The 12,500-nt window shown below is 37.4% G+C and overlaps 1 long non-coding RNA gene across 1 annotated transcript in view; it reads right to left on the bottom strand.

Annotated features, from left to right (window-relative positions):
• The window catches only part of LOC122793276, a 1,105,234-nt gene that overhangs the window by 259,079 nt on the left and 833,655 nt on the right, over positions 1-12,500 (bottom strand). The gene's annotated exons all lie outside the window — the stretch shown is intronic.

Genomic DNA, 12,500 nt, shown 5'->3' with positions numbered 1-12,500 from the left:
ATGTTATTTATGTTAACTCCCCATTTTAGCAGTATATAGTTTTCTTCACTCCTTTGCAATTACGATTTATGTAACAAATATTATCAAAAATCTGATAAACAGCTTTATCTTTTTTAGCGATGATGTACTTTTCTCTATTTCTACACATAAAGCTTCCCATGACCAAGTTATGGGTTTACAAATATTTCCACAAAACCCTCAGTGACTTTCCTCCATCTGATTTGTGCCACACTTCACTCCCGAAACACATGTAGCCCACCTATAACCATTGCTCCACATCTCCAGCACTTTGCTTTCATAACTCCCCAGTCATACACTATCTTATTACATGCATGTCTGGTGATCCTAAACATAAGGCCATTTTCCCAAACCTGGTTTCACTCATATTGTCAGATACCCTTATTTAGGGCTTCTTGAACTTCATAGACTGTCTATAATCTGCAGCTTAGTGTAACACTTTTAAAACATTTTTGCCCACATTCCTGTTATTTGTATATCATAATTCTAAGATAGCTGTATCTCAGAATAAAGGGTACACACAACATCCTCAGACTTATTAAGAAGTATTTATCCTCTCAACATTTACATATTTGCTCTTCTGAAGATTGTAGCAGTGGTCTTGCTATGGAGAGGCACACTTTGACATGTGCCAATTTTGATAAATTCAGATTCTGTATGTTGGAAGAAATCAACCAGACCCCCTTTTCAAGGGACTGGAAGAATCTTTTGCTATACCAGGAAATGAAATGACAGCTCCGGTTGGACGTCACCAATCATCCTGGTCTTAATGAAGCAACATCAATTTCTAGTGAACTTAACAAACAGGGCACTAAGAGCTTAATACATGTTATAGCTCTTTAAATGCCTATTTTACTTTCCTACTTCTGTATTCCTTTTCTTTTTTAAAGTACATTGGTGATTTCACATTTGTACTTGACTATGATTGGTCAGACGTTTCTACCTAGTGATTGGTGTATTCATTGGTGGCATGTCATGAATTCACTTCATATTCGTTGAATGTACTCAACTAATTCTTTCAACGGTTCTGATGATGTCTTTAGTGATGAAAGTGCTTAAACGTGGGTTTCAAACATTTTTCATTAAAGTATCCTGGTTTTACTCTTGAGTTACCGGTCATTTATTTTTCTAAAGTATAGAAGAATTGATTAGAAATTCCTCTAGGCATGCTCCACTATTCTACCAACCATTTGTTCTAACTTATGGTTAAATGCCTTCTGTAGACAGCTCAGCATTATCCTTGACCCTACAGTTCAGCACATATGGCCTCACATCTGATGACATGACTACAAAGTTGGTTAATGACCTGTGACTCAAAGTGATGTGGTCTGAACATCTTTATTTTCAACATAGCGTTTCCTGCAAACAATCTATGACTGGCACGGAAGTTCAATAACAGTTCAACATTCACATTTAGATCAGATCAGCCATTTTCCCAGTCACTACCTTCAAGTTATCTCCATCATTCCTAACATGAGCAATTATGTCAACAGTAGAGCTATAGAATCTAAGAAGTGCATTTGAGCATCAGTATCATAGCAAGGGTAGGATGAAGGGGGAAGCTGTCCTGGTGCAAAATGTTAGAGGGGGTCACTATTGAGAACTGCCATTTTTTGTATCAAAATGATAGTAGAGAAAAGTATTTACAGAACAAAAGTTCTTATTCGCTCTTCAGTTGAAGAGCTTGTGAAGAAATAAGGCACTATCTGTGCTAGCATGTCTGGCTGAAGTTTTTTATATAGTTTTAGATTAATTTGTGTATTATATTCCAGTATGACTAGCTATGATATTGTAAATAAGTTCTTACATGTTGAGTAATATTTTGTACAAGATGTTTAAAAAAGAAAAGTTGAATATTGTTCTGTTACATGTCTAACTGCTCATGTTTGTGTAGGAGATTCTAAATGCAAACTGTAGCAGAGTCAGCTGATGCACATATGATGTTATCAGAATGTGTGCAGATGCTCTCTGTTTACTGTCAGAGACTGAAAGACAGGACGGAACTTTAATAAACAATTGCTTGTTGATTTTCAAAGAATGAAGTGAAAATAAGAAGTGGAACAGTTGAGACAGTTAACCTAGTTTATAAAAGAGCCTGCTGAAGACAGTTAAGTTCAGTTGTTGAGTTCAGTTGAGTTGTGTTCACAGATCACAGTTGTACTGGGCAGTGGCGGCTGGTGACTTCAAATCAAAGGGGGGCTGCAGGGGATAGCTGAATGGGTGGGGTCAATAGGAAGAGGTGCGGCCAACTAGAAAGGGGAGGAGCTATGCTCAAAACCACAAAAACTAACTTTAATTAAATATGCTGCCATGGGTGCCAAACCCTCATTATGAGAGTCCAATCAAAACAAATGGAGTGTAAAAGAATAAAAATATTTAAATGCATTGGCTGCATGACAGCTTACTTAATATCTAGATGGAAACAAAAATGTTGTGAGGCATGAAAAGTAAATTACTTTTAAATACATTACGGAATGCCAGTCAAAATCAAGTATAAGAAAACAAGCAGCACTCAACTCAAACTACTTCTCCTTGCACTGCAGTTCTAATTATAATTTATATTCAGCTTTATTAAAGCACCCAGTAACATGCTGAAAGTAGCAATCTCTGTGATGCCCCCACTTGTAAAAATGTTTCTTATCCAAAACAGACCTGCTGCCTGACAACTATCTACTTGTTTCAGGGGGAAAACATGATCAAAGTAAAAATGAAAAGCAAACAAGAAACAAGCTCAAGATACATTGCTTAAATTATTACTGTACAGGTTATGGACCACACATGAATGGCATTCTGTTTAGTTTACTGGAAAAGCCCTCAGAGATCACTAGAAGTCTCCAACAAGTGTAACGAGCTTCTTAAATAATGTAATCCTGTCCTTTACTACAAATACTGTCATATGCATTTCAATATCCAATGTTTATACATTATCTAGTTAAGTATTCTCTGCATGGCAACAACAGAAAGGCTTCAATGTTGGCAATTCTTTAACAGTATGCTTATTAAAGCTTACTTGCACGTTATGATCTCAGACAAGCTTACTTGATGGTCATTAAAGCATTGCTACTTAAAACACAGAGCAACTTACACTGCATAACTGCTCCTTCCTTTGCTTGGACACATCTAGAGTCACTACATGGGGGAGTGGGGTGCAACAAGTATGTCACAATTTGAAATGTCACTGGCTGACAGTGATTGGCACTAACACATTTGTCATACCTCTCACCCTCAGGGCAAGAAATCTGGGCAAAGCCATACATAGAAGTGGGACAAAGGCCCAAAAATAAGGACAATTTTTAAATATTGTTCTTATAAACTTAGAAAGATAATAGAATAGTAGGTATTGCATTAGTATGAATTTTCTGAAGGATATGAAATCTGAAACTCAAATGCCTGTCATTATTTTCTAACTTCAGTCTTTAATGATTTACCAGTAATTTGCCAAAAAAACACAATTTTATGAAAAATGGACCAAAAATGTGATGCAACAACATAAAATAGCCACACAATACAGCTGGGAACCTGTCAAAGAAGGGACACTTTAATATTAGTACTGCTAACTTGAGTAGCTGACAACATAAAAGAGTCTACATATATTTCTGAAATAAAAGTAATCTATAACTCTAATTATTACAGTTATTTCTTAATTGTAAACCCTCCATGTTTTCTTTCAAAACTGCTATTTTGCAGATGGATTATTAGGGGAAGAGCAACATTTTGAGCCAAATTCAGGGACAGTTGAGAGGTTTGGCTATGCCTAATTCTATAAAGCAATTTGCATGTACCTCTCAACCTGTTAATGTAATAAATCTGGACAAGGCCAAATATATTGGGGGAACATATAAACAGTACTAAAAATTGCTCTTGTATAAACTGGGACAGTTGATAGAACAGGTCTTACTTTAGCATGCATTTTTCTGTAGGTTATGATGTCTGAAACTCAGTGTGTCATTATTTAGTGACTTAATTCCTAAATGATTTGCCAGAAAACCACAATTTTTATGAGGAACAAACCAAAAATAAGAAGCAAAAAACCCATTCATTCTTTGATAATCTGGACAGTTGGGAGATATAGTTCAGCTGGGGCTGTCTAAGTTTGCCGCCCTTCCCCCTCACAAAACCATGGTCGAATGGAGCCTCCCCCTGCAGCCATTCCAATGATTCATTACTTTGCTATTTCACTCCATTTACCATAAACACTAATGTGCATACTGATTTACTTCTATGATGATTTGAACTTCATTTGAAAGTTTTATTTTGCATTTTACAGCACAAACACTAAAACATCTGCTAAACAAACTTGGCATTAAAATTTCTCTGCCCTTGAAACTCACATTCATTGAAACAACATTAAAACCCACATTCAAAGAAAATACATTTTACCTTTGGCAGATAAAAATTAATTCTGGGCTGTTTTCAAATCATAGGCCCCTTGCATATGAAACATACATGTGCTCTTTGATACACCTTCCTATTGCTTTGAACATTTTTCCAGTAAACAATGAAACAAAACTGCCCAATTCAGAACATTTCCATCATAAAAGTCTACTCAAACTTCTACAGTCCACTATTATCAGTAAATATGCACAATTCTACAGTCCACCATTATCAGTAAATATGCACAATCTCTGAAGTAGTAAAAAAGTCATCTAAATAATTCCACGTTAAATAAATCTGTAATGAAGAGGTTGCTGCTAGCAGTCACCTTTATATTTCATCGAACAATAAAGTGTTTGATGCCCCCGAGGAATAAATTGCCTAAATTACATTAAAAATAAGCTAGTAATATTGCAATTGGAAATGGATGGCAAACTGATAACAGGCACATAATTAGCATCTTAACTTTCAGTACGGCAGCATTCACCCCTTATGGGAGTAGAACCAACAACCTTCTGCATCAAAAGCAAGTACACAGCCTGTTGTGCTATTAGCACTAAACTTCTCTTCCCCTGCAGCTCTCAGCTCCTTGTAAAATCTACTCAATACTCAACTGCATCTCAACTTTGCAGCACAAGAAGTCTGGAAAAAGCCAAATTTATTGGGGTGGGTCAAAAGGGCAAAAACCAAGGACACATTAAACATTGCTTGTATAATCTTGGAAAGCTGCTAGAATAAAATGCTGTGTTACCACCATACATTTTACTGCCAAAGTCCCTGTGCAAAAAAGAGTCAGAACAACATACCACTATGCCAAATCACCTGCTTTGTGAAAGAAAAATGCTGTGTTACCACCGTACATTTTACAGACAAGGTCCGTGTGCAAAACAGTCAAGAGCAACATACCACTATGCCAAATCAGCTGTTTTGTGAACGAGAGGAAGACTGAAACTTAAATGGCTATCATTTAATGAATTCAGTTCTCACCATAGCTGTCAACCTCTTAGCACAAAACACCTGGACAAACCCAGTAATGAGGGAATACAGCCCTCAAACATATTCAGTGAATTCAGTTCTTGCCATAGCTGTCAACCTTAGCACAAAAAACCTGGACAAAGCCACTAACAGGGTATTACAGTCCCAAAAATAATGAAAAATTTCAAATAGTCATCTTATAAACTTAAAAAAATGCTATAATAAAAGGTTGTGTTACTATATATTTATTGCTAGAATAAAAAGTTGTTTTACTATGTATTTTCTGAAGACTATGAAGTCTGAAATTCAAATGCCTGTCAATTTTACTTCTGATGAAACAAAAACACTTTTCAGGAGAGGCCCAGGGAGAAATACTGTAGACACGTCTTTGTAAAATGGCAGGACACCAGAACAAATCCACACAAACACAGAGATAAGATGCAGACTCCACAAAGAAGGCACCCCAGCCAAGAATCAAGCCACAAATCCTATAGCTGTGACTCTGAGGCAACAATACTGCCACTGCACCATCAAATATGTAAGAAATTAAACATTCAGAAACCTGAAGTCTGAAATTCAAATGCCTGTCAATTTTATTTAACATTTGTTAATCAGGACAGTCTGACTTGGAACAAAAAAACAATTTTCAGCAGAGGCCCAGGAAGAAATAATGCAGACATGTCTTTGTAACATGGGAGGACACAAAAGCAAACCCACACAAACACAGGGAGAAGATACAGACCCCACAAAGAAGGAACCCCAGCCAAGAATCAAACCTGAGAACCTGCAGCTGTAAGGCAACAATGCTACCAGTGCACCATCAAATAAAAGCAAACCCACACAAACACAGGGAGAAGATAACAGACCCCACAAAGAAGGAACCCCAGCCAATAATCAAACCTGAGAACCTGCAGCTGTGAGGCAACAGTGCTACCAGTGCAACATCAAATAAAAGCAAACCCACATAAACACAGGTAGAAGATAACAGACCCCACAAAGAAGGAACCCCAGCCAAGAATCAAACCTGAGAACCTGCAGCTGTGAGGCAACAATGCTACCAGTGCACCATCAAATAAAAGCAAACCCACACAAACACAGGGAGAAGATAACAGACCCCACAAAGAAGGAACCCCAGCCAAGAATCAAACCTGAGAACCTGCAGCTGTGAGGCAACAATGTTACTACTTCACCATCAAATATCAAACATTGTAACATTTACAAATCACAGATATTATGAGGAACAGATCAGATCAAATATGAGGCAAAAATCTGCAATTTTTTTACAAATGGTGATGGGTAGGGAACTCAAGTCTTTAACACCTGCATACAGGGTACAGGGTTCAAGCCTGAGGTATTCCCTACCACACCACCTGGGGCATTTTCACACACACACACACACACACACACCAAAACTTCAAATAAGTAAAACAGCAAGCACACACCATAAATTCAAATAAGTAAAACAGCAAGCACACACCATAAATTCAAACAGTAAAAAAGCAAGCACCATACATTCAAACACACTTACCTGTCCGTTCTCCATAATAACCAACGTACATCCAAATACTGCTAGATCCAAACCCCTTCCCGTGCAATACTCCAAAGACCCATGAGATTAAATCCAAACCCCTTCCCGATGAGACAGCAAGCAATTCCTGACTGCTGGTGTTGCAGTCTGGCCTCGAAGCATTATCCCAGCGAGTCTGTGCACTTTAAAAGTGCACAGATATCTCCCTATCCGGACTGCCTTGAGCATGTGCATACAGTAGACCAGTAGTCTGGACTACTGCGCATGCGCGAAGTCCGTGAATTTTTAAAAACTTTTTTTTTTCTATTTTTTATTTTTATTTTTAGTTCTTTTTGTTTTGAGGGGGCTGCAGTCCGGCAGTCCAATAGCACTGGCCGCCCTTGGTACTGGGCAGTGGATGCCTGCCTCTGCTCTGTTGTAATATTTAGCTTAGATCAGGGACAGTGTTATTCAGTTAGCTAGGAAATTACAGCTAATTAGTCAGAGGTTTTCTAAATGTTGGGCTTCTGTCCTTCAGTATTAATTCCATTTTCCTGATGACTGAATTCTGTTTGTTTTTTGAAATTACTGTTTTATATGTTTAATCATTTTATTCATTATAAAATATTTTTATTATCTTACATTGTGGCTGGTCAATCAACATATTCTTTAGTGATTTGAGAGTGCTTACACCTGCTTTGGTAATTCCTGGGCCACTCTGAGAGCCTGGCTGCTTTAGGTCATTTGCTACCATTTGTTTTAATATCTAATTTTAATAATTGGACACCCCTTTAAAAGGACATGTAGACACTTTGATTGCTGGCAACCTGTTACCATATTATTTTGGGGAAGGGACACAGCAGGAAATCTGTGTTAGGTTTTCCCATAAATGTTTGGATGTGTGAGATTCAATTTATTTAAATGTGAATGTAACAGATGTCTTAAACTGGGACACATTGCTTTGGAGTGCATAATAAGGAGCTACATTAGGGGTGGGCAGATGTACATACTCTAGTCCCAGGTTATAGTGTGTGTTCCTATTGAGCTTTTATAGGAAATTGTGAAATATTACTCCTGTTTAAGTGACCCTCTCACATTGGAGTCAGTAGTGAGGATTGAAGCTCCTTAGTTACTGACTCAGGATAGTAGGGGATGGCACATATTGGTGGCAGTGCGGTGGTATATTAACCAGATGTCACAGAGCTGACTGGGGTGGGGGATGGGGGAATTTGTAGGAAGCTGATTTGTGCAAAACAACAATTAGATTTCAATATAAAAGACAAAGTATTTATGGACTGATTGATTTATGTATTTTGTTTTGTTATTTTCCCTTCACCTGAAGAGCTGGGGGTGGTGTATTCTCCTTTTCTCTGTAGTAAAAGCCCAAGGATGTTCTTTTATTTATTTATTGGCTCTTCAGTTTTTGGAAAATTGAAGTAGTGGGCACTATTGTGGGGACCTGCACCAAAAGCTAGATGAGCAAACAGTAGCTAAAACAGCTAAGCACACTAAATAGTTGTATATGCTTATGGATAAACAACAGACAGACTTTTCCTTTTTTTGCAACTCTTAGTCATACTGAAGCAGTACTCTCAGGTACTGGAATAAACTCCAATTAGATGGCATCTAGATGGGATCTTTGAACATTGCATACCTGTATATCTTGAGGATCAATTCTATAGCTGGAAAGTAGTCACTTCTGTTTGAGAAGTCTTGTTTTAGAACCATTGTGGTATGTAAATTTAATACCAGCTGAATCTAGTTGGTACTTAGAGATGCAGTCTTAGGTTGAATTTCTTGACATCCATGTCTCCAGATTAGTAACCTGATCACAATCATCTGTATAATATGAATATATATGTTGTACATGGAGAGCAGTGATGATCCTCTAAATGTGGGAGAAAGACGACTTTATCACCTTTCTAATGTAAGAGATGTGCTTAAGACAATTTGTAGCACATGGAATGTGGTAATAATGTTCCAAAAATTGAAAAAAGACAAATTAGTTAAGCATTAAAGTGGTGCAAAATTTTCCTTAACAATTGTTAAGCACTTCCTGCTAAAGTTGAGAAGGTCAGGTCTAGCACTAAGTAGTCACATCTGCCAGTACTGACCAGTAAATAGTAGCAATACTGCTGTCTGAAACGATAACATGTCCCTTCCTCTTACAAACTTAGAAAGTTGCTAGAAAACCAGAAGGTGTTTGCTGGTGTGATGTGGATATACCACCACTGCCCACAAAATGTGATGTGGATATCCCACCACTGCCAACCAAATGAGATGACCCACCACTGGACCAGTAATCAAGGAGCCTCAATCCTCACCACTGGCAAAAGTAGGGGATATTCACTGGGAGGATAAGTATATAAACAGGATTTCCAGATGCAGCTCTCTTCATCAAGTGCAATTTCCCTTAAGAGCACACAGAGACCACAGTCAGTCTGGTGCTGGTTTCTCCTTCTTTCTCCAGATTGCCAGTAAGACATCCCACTAGCACAGCTATAGAATTGAGATGTCAGCTGAGTGACCAATCCAAGACCTCCAGCATCCTCTCTGTCCAACCAGTGCTTCATGTCCCTGCCCATGTAGCTGATACACACACACACACACACACACACACACACACACACACACACACACTCACACACGCACACTCACACACGCACACACACACACACACACACACACACACACACACACACACACACACACATCTGGGAAAGGCTTGCACAGGTTAGCTATGTCCTCTTCTACCCAGGCTATAAGGCAGTTTTCACTGCTACCAGTCAACTCCTTATCAGCTACTTTAAGGCCCATAACAAAGGATGTCCAATCTTACTGTGTAATATTAATATTAAGACAAAAGGTAGTTTGACCAAGAGCAAGGCTATTAGGAGTGGCCCACACAGTGTCACCAAATAAATGCGCAAGTACTCTCAAAACTTAAATATCTCAACATAGATCAGCCACAAAGAAAGGTTTAAATATATTTATAACAAATAATAAAAGAACAAGGCTATAAGAAATATATATTCACAATGACAGAGTTCAAACCGCAGGAAATATTTAAAACAACATTGCGGGACAGTAGTTTCACATAAATAAAGAAAAATATGTAAACTAAGCTTCGCTACATTCCTGACTGAATCTAAGAGAATTACTATAACCTAAGAACTTACTAACAGAGCAAGGAAAATGTGGTGAATGGATCTTCTAGTTGTTGTTAGGTCCAAGACAGAATGCAGAATACTCTGTCTCACTAAGAGACATCTGAAAAATAATATCTCAAATATTACTGCTGGGATAGCTTACAGACTGGCATAATTTCTTGTCATCTGACTTCTGGTCCCCAGGCCAAAACCCTCATTGCTGAAGCTGGCAGTATTCAGCATCTACATGTAAAAATATACAGATAAGGGCTTCTCCTCAGATCTCTGACAAATGCTAGAAGTCATAAAACAATTGCATTCCTTCATGCTTTCAAGACTAGTAATTAGCTCACCCTAAAATCAATACAGAATGTTTCCTAATATAGACATTGTGTCTCTTGCTGTATTGAAAACTGAAAGATACCTTCTTTTATGGCCTAGCCATAAAGTAATTTCATTTCAGTTATTTTTCTGAAGTTAACCTCCTGTATTTCAGTTTCCATTGTTAAACTATATACATTTAAACAGTGACAATACTGGATATACATTTCTGTTCTCTTCCAGTAGGGCACACTGTGGCTCCATTTTAAACACAAGCATTTTACAAATACCTTTTCAACACACATACACCTGTACAAGCAATTTGGTATACACATGACACACAGTTCTAATACATTTGTAACAAAAGCATCTTATATAAATCATTTCAATATTCACCAATGACATATAACTAATTAAAAAATTCCAGCTAGCTGTGCTAGCAGTACCTCATTTTGTCTGGAAGCTGGAACTGTTTTTTTCCCAAAAGGTATGAACTCTAAAACTCAAATGTATGTCACTATTCAGTAACTTCAATCCTCTATGATTTGTCAAGAATGGACCTTACAAGGAACAGACTAAACAAATCAGGCAAAAATCTGGACCATTGAGAGCCTTGACAGGTGAGTGTAAATGTAATGGAAAGCATTACACTGCCTTTCAGACAGCGGACATCTAAGTGTTTTACAGCTTTGAAAACTGTCAAAATATTTAGAAATGTTTTCCTATAACTAGTAGTACACAGAGCCCATAAAGCTCCATGCACTAAAAAGAATTATGATTGGGTCACAGATTATAATGTGTTCTCAACATGGATGCCAATAAATTCACCTCTTGAGCGATTTCTTGGCACCCATGTCTTAAACACATAATAAACAGATTATGATCAGCAACTCACTAATAATCCTCTATATTAAGCATTTCTTTGTTGTTAAGTTCTAGTCCAGCTCTAGTGCTTAACAGCTAACAGCAGGCCACCACAATGTTGTGTTAAGAAGCTAAACCAGCTTTAAAAGCTATCATATACATCAATGTCTCTCTCTCTCTCTCTCTCATGTACATACACATGCACACACATGGACACACAAACTGTGGCAAAGTGTTTAACAACATTTTTGTTTATATAAATATACCATATTATGTGCATGTGCATATATATATATATATATATATATATATATATATATATATATATATATATATATATATATATATATATATATATATATATATATACATAGATATAAAGATAGATAGGAGAGAGAGTGAGATGCATCACTGTCTCACACATACATGTATATAGATACATATCCCTGAATCGCTCTCTCTCTCTCTCACACACATGCACTCACATGCACACGCACACACACACACACACACACACACACACACACACACACACACACACACGCATACACACACACACACAACTGTGTTACAGCAATGCGTCTAACAACTATGTAAGCTGCTCATTCATCAGTGTGACACAGATTCTCGCTGATGTCTAACAGTGCAAAAGTTTCACTGCTTTCAAAACTGTAAAACACTTTACACTCGTAACCTTTTCAGCAACTGTTAGCATTGGGTAGACAAAACTCTAGGCAATACAAAAAATTTTGATATAGTCAGCTTGTTGTGTTCTTGACTGCTTTTTCAACATCCATGTCTCAGATAAATAAAAAAGTTGATTATGACTGGAGACCTGATCATATGCTTCTACAAGGTATATGGAGTGCAAGGAAACCAGTGTGAAATAAAAAGCTACACCTTTTCAGAAAAAGAAGCATTTAGTATGTACATTCATGGCATAAGAAAAATACATTGCAACTTTCATTACCAGAAGGATTTTATACCTTTACTTTCACCATCTCAGAGTGTACAGAACTACAGCTTTCAGAACTATCTTGCTGTCTTAATATGTTTTGAAAGCAAGAATGCACTTAAGATCATCACATGCATGTACACAAAAAAGGGGAAATGATCATAATATTATAACTAATAGCACAGATGACTAAAACATATTAATGTGGAGAAAAGGCCCTGGACACAACAACCCTGCCTCCTATACAACAAAACTACTCCAGATTCAGCCACCCTACCCCAATCAATGAAACCTTAAAAGCCACTCACACTCACTCCAGTGTCAACATCTACAATTT

This window comes from Protopterus annectens, chromosome 2.part0 (assembly GCF_019279795.1).
Source record: "Protopterus annectens isolate FY-2018-M chromosome 2.part0, PAN1.0, whole genome shotgun sequence".
In the NCBI taxonomy this organism is placed as follows: Eukaryota; Metazoa; Chordata; order Ceratodontiformes; family Protopteridae; genus Protopterus; species Protopterus annectens.
Note: the sequence above shows the minus strand (reverse complement) of the source record. Positions and strands in the feature narration are given on the sequence as shown.